Source organism: Schistocerca cancellata, chromosome 3 (assembly GCF_023864275.1).
Source record: "Schistocerca cancellata isolate TAMUIC-IGC-003103 chromosome 3, iqSchCanc2.1, whole genome shotgun sequence".
Lineage (NCBI taxonomy): Eukaryota > Metazoa > Arthropoda > Insecta > Orthoptera > Acrididae > Schistocerca > Schistocerca cancellata.
This window is the reverse complement of record NC_064628.1, coordinates 499,485,889-499,491,091: the sequence shown is the minus strand read 5'-3', so window position 1 is coordinate 499,491,091 and position 5,203 is coordinate 499,485,889. Positions and strand designations below refer to the sequence as shown.

The window sequence follows — 5,203 nt, the reverse complement described above, 5'->3', positions numbered from 1 at the left end:
TCTTGGGCCAAGGGTGGAAGCATTTCCGAAACGGCTAAACCATTTCTGGAATAGCTAAGTTTCTAAATTATTCGCGTGCCCCAGAGGTTCAAGTATATCATGTATGGCGCAAAATGGCGGTATCTAAACCCAGCGCCGAAGCAACTGTGGCGCACCGTGGGCCATGACGGATATGAACGACGGCTACGGAGATGAATTTACGGGCGAATAGTCATGCAACTGTTGAGCAACAGACCGCCCAGATGAACGCTAGAGCTAGGAACGGTGTTTCCTCATCGAACGTTGCTGCATACGGGTGTCCGCAGCAGGCACCTTGTTCATGCACCCACGCTGACTGCTGTTCACCGGCTACGAAGGCTGGAATTTGCAGGCCAGTATCGCAGCTGGACGTGCACAGAGTGGCGACAATTGGCCTTTCCAGATGAATCATGTTTTATGCTCCATCGGACATACGGCCGTTTGATTGTACGGGCCAGCTATAATCGTCGGACGGAGGGAGCGTTATGGTCTGGGGAATATTTCCGTAGCGTTCCCTAAGTATCTGGTCATTCTGAAACGTACAATAGTTCAACACAAGCATGCCTCTATCTATAGGGACTATGACCACACCTATATACAATTTATTTTTTCCTCGGCACGACGGCGCTTCCAGCAGGACAATGCAACGTGTCACACAGCTCGCAGTGTACGTGCACTTTTCGAAGAGCACCAGAATGAGTTTACCGTACTCCCCTGGTCACCAAACTTCCCGGATTTAAACCACTTCGATTAAGTTGTTCGCACCATGGATTCTCAACCGAGAAACTTGAAGCAACTGGCCACAGCCCTGAAGTCGGGATTACTTCAGGTACCTGTCGGTCAGTTCCAGAACTTCACTCACACTCTTCCCGCACGTCTCACAACTGTCCACGCTGCACAGCGTGGTTATTGAGGCTTTTGACAAATGGTCCCAACAATGTGACTTAACAGTGCAGAAGCGTAGGAGAGCGTCAGTGTTTTTGACTACCGTAACTTTTCTTTGATATTACTGAACGAATTGACAAGATAAGAAACGCAGAAAGTGAACACTTCGTAAGACTGTGTTGTTTCAGTCGCCTGCGTAAGTAACAGCTTGATGCATTCTGCGCTCTCTCTCTCTCTCTCTCACATACACACACACACACACACACACACACACACACACACACACACACACACACACACACACACACACACGAGAGAGAGAGAGAGAGAGAGAGAGAGAGAGAGAGAGAGAGAGAGGTGGGGGTGGGGGGAATCGTTACCCCGTCATTGAAGTAACACGTGTGAGCAGTTCGGCTTGCTGAGTTCGTTAAAATTTGAAATTACTAATTGTGACTTTATGGCATCCAGTGACGTTTAAGAGAGCAAACTCTCTTGGACTACTGCCTAGCAAAAATTACCATGCAAATACTGCAAGTGAAAGTCTGTATTGCATAACTGGAGGATAGAAAACTGGACCCGCGGGATACAATTATGATTCTACACACAGTGGGCGAAAGAATTGCTTATCTTCTAGTAACTGCGTACCGTAGAACACTTAGGGAACGAACTGTTCCTAGGAATTAAAAAAAAAAAATCAGATCAGTCTCACTGTAAAGAAAGGTTGTCGAAAAGACGTTCAAAATTATAGGGGCAGACACGGACGATGATTTGTGCTAGAATTATAATTACGCAACGCTTATTGTCTTCGCGTAATATCGAGACCGATAATCTCCTGTTTAGGGATCAACATAGTTCCCGAAAACAAAAGACCGATCGTCTGAAAGCCAGCTCGCTTTGTTAGTCCTTTGGACACGGAAAGCAGAAGATTCCGGTGCCGTGGTTCATGCCCAGTTTCTTTACTTACGGAATTCGTTCGACGCAGTTCCACACCGCCGCCTAATGAAGAAAATACGAGCATACGGATTATCAGACCACCTGTGTTACTGGAATGAAGAGTTTCGGCAAACAGAACACAGAAAACCGTCTGATGATGAACTGTAAAAAATTCGAAGCCGGTAACGGTACTTTTTGAAAAAAGTAACGTAAAACTAATTTGTGATTGATTGCTGTTCACTAGCAACAATTTATATTATATAACAGCCAGGTCTCCAGCCATGTCTATATGACAAAACTCCGACACGGAGTTTGATTCCCATGGGAGAGAAGTCTCTGGAAGTACAAGTAACTTTCGGCTTAACACAAGGGTGTGTTCGGGATAAATGCTTTTCACGATAAACGGGGTATTACACCTAACTCTGCGATGTCCTGTATTTCCGAAATGAAAGAAAATGTGAAAAAATGCAACTGGTGAAGGATGCATCTACTATGTACGCAGAATAGGTAGGAATGCACAATTCATAAAAGTAAACAAACATCTCTTTCAAACACCTTACCTTTGTTTAAATGGCGCATGTACGTATTTTCTACCGAAATGAAAACTAGAGGTGCACTAAAGTGGTAGTGGACTTTGTTGCACTACTCTTAACCTTCTGAAATAGTTGGAGGCTTTAAACGGTGGCAACAGCGCCATAGTTTCTGCCATAGTGCCTGCGACGTCCTGAAACCTGCTTTACTTGTTGTCAGTACGCACGTTCTGCTTACACTGTACAGACGTTTGGTTTGTTTTAAGCAGGCTTCAGGGAAGTGCGGGCAAAAGGCATTACGGCAGACACTGTGGACCAGTTGCCATCATTTGAAGTCTAAGTATTTCAGAAGGTATGACGTTTAGAATACCGCAACCAAGCCTGCCACTAATTGCATCTCTAGTTTTCATTTCGGTAGAGGACATACACGTGCCATTTAAATAAACATAAGTTTATGATTGAAATTTTGTTTGTTTACTTTCATGGATTGTGCATTCCTACCCATTGTGTCAACTCATTGTATAGCAGGTCCATCCCCTGCCAATTTCATTTTCAGTTAGTGGGACACACTGTACTCTGCTGTACGACCTAGTGGGTAACAGCACAAGTTTCAAGATCATTTTTGCAGATGATGCTGCTGTATACCTTCCTTAGTCCTGATCTCGTATTTTCTGAATGAAAAGTTCATTCTGGCGGTCAATGCACTGTTGTCGAACAAAAAAGACTAAAATACTAATTTAAATAATTGTAATGGTTCATAAAATATTAGAGCATGTAGTATACATATCCTATATCAAGAATCTCATAAGATTTTTTTTAAAATCCTAGTACTAACGTATTTCCTGGTACGCTTTGATGGATTTTATTTATAAACTGAGAACTTTTAAATACATTAATGTATTAACGAGCGACATCGTTATTTTCTTATTGCATCTGCAAATAAGATCAAAAATATTTCATGGCTCTGAGCACTATGGGACTCAACTGCTGTGGTCATAAGTCCCCTAGAACTTAGAACTACTTAAACCTAACTACCCTAAGAACATCACACACATCCACGCCCGAGGCAGGATTCGAACCTGCGACCGTAGCGGTCGTGCGGTTCCAGACTGTAGCGCCTTTAACCGCTCGGCCACTCGGGCCGGCAAAGAAGATTTCACAGCTCTCCTATTTTTGTACGGAATTGCAAAAAAACGCTCCATTTTCTTCCTTTTGAGTTCTCTCTTGTGAATATGAAAGATACTGAACACTCTTGGGAGCATACAGGAACGAGAACAAGTGACCCAGAGAAAGCAAATGGTGTGAAGTACACGTACACGCTGCAAACAAGCACACCACGTTTAGTAACGGTGCTAGGCAACGAAAACCTCGTAATTCCATCAATCTGTGAAAACTCGTAATTCCAGTAACGGGGAAGTACTGTACTTCGTTCATTGTAAGAATAAACCTGATGTAAACAAACACAAAGGCGATGATTGATTAGCAACCGTGGCTCTCGTACACTGGTGCTGATCCGCTCTTGGAAGTACGTCAAACTTACGTATTAGATATCTTGTTACTAAGCCATTGTAAATGAAAGCACATTTTGATGTAGTAACGGCCATCGACGTTGTTCTTAATCATACTTTAGCTAGTAATTTTTTTTTTCAAAAATAGTGTACATTCTCTGTAAAAGCTACTTGTGCTCTGATTGTCTCGCTTTTAATACGTACTGTGGAAATGGATGACACTGGTTCCTGCCTCGCAGTGGAACGCGAGCGAAGTGCCGTTAACTGCGAGAAACATAGTGTTCTCCACGTTTTCCAGAAGATTACAGAGAAAAATCAGCTTTGATATTTTTCGAGAACTATTAAGTAATAAATAAATGGCTATATTCTATTTACACGCGTGACGTAATCGGTACAGTCTTAAAACGATAAGATTACTGTGTGCCTACCGTTCGAATCCCAACGGATGCATAATTTTCGGTTCGTATACTTAAATCATTTAAATATGAAATTCATCAAATATGTGGTAATTAACTCATACTTAAACACCGTGTTTAAAAAAAATAATAATGCACGTCTCCTAGTTTCTAATTACATATCGCGCGCAAAATTCTGATTTTCATTGCAAATATAAATTCGGTATTTTATAGAAGACTGTTAAAGATTGCTGAAATTAAGAAAACATTACACAACTTTTTCGGGGAAAAATTAAAAATCACTTTTTATGCGAATGTGCTCATTGTTTTGCAGGACAGCTTTGGTCTCGCACGAGCTTGAGTGAGAAGCTCGTAGAAACATGGAAAACAATTTTCACGGGGTCAAGCACACTGTACAGATGCCACATTTTTACAGTTGTCACCCTACCACTGCAATCTGAACTCAATAGAATTGATCTTGAGCCAAGTTAAGAGTTTTGTCGCGAGAAATAACAAGACATTTAAACTGCCAAACATATTGGAACTAATGCACGAAGCTTTGATAAGTCACTGCCGATCGATGGCGAATTGCAGAAAAGCCTGTCATAGAAGAGGAAGAGGAAATGTGGATTGTTTTGGTGAGCTGGGATTCTGTTGCTGATCGACTCTTTATCAGCGTAGCAATGTTGAAATTAACTCTTTAAACAGCACGGCTTCCGCTGCACGTGGAACGAAATCCAGTGAGGTTACAGACAACGCAGAAGAATACACGGCGTAATGTTTACGTGAGGTTTATTCTTACGATGAACGGAGTGTAACAACAGTTCCTCCTGTGGACCTTTCGCGACTGCAACAGGAGTGGGTGAAAACGACAGTAGTGCATAAATTACTCTCCGTCACACATCGTAAGGGGGCTCGCAGCGTACAGAGAAGG

The 5,203-nt window shown here is 42.4% G+C and overlaps 1 non-coding gene across 1 annotated transcript; it reads right to left on the bottom strand.

Annotated features, from left to right (window-relative positions):
• Positions 1-3,424: 3,424 nt before the first annotated feature.
• Positions 3,425-3,508, bottom strand: Trnas-gga (transfer RNA serine (anticodon GGA)). Its single transcript is given in 2 exon segments — positions 3,425-3,459; positions 3,469-3,508. It is a non-coding gene; the product is annotated as a tRNA-Ser (tRNA).
• Positions 3,509-5,203: the final 1,695 nt, after the last annotated feature.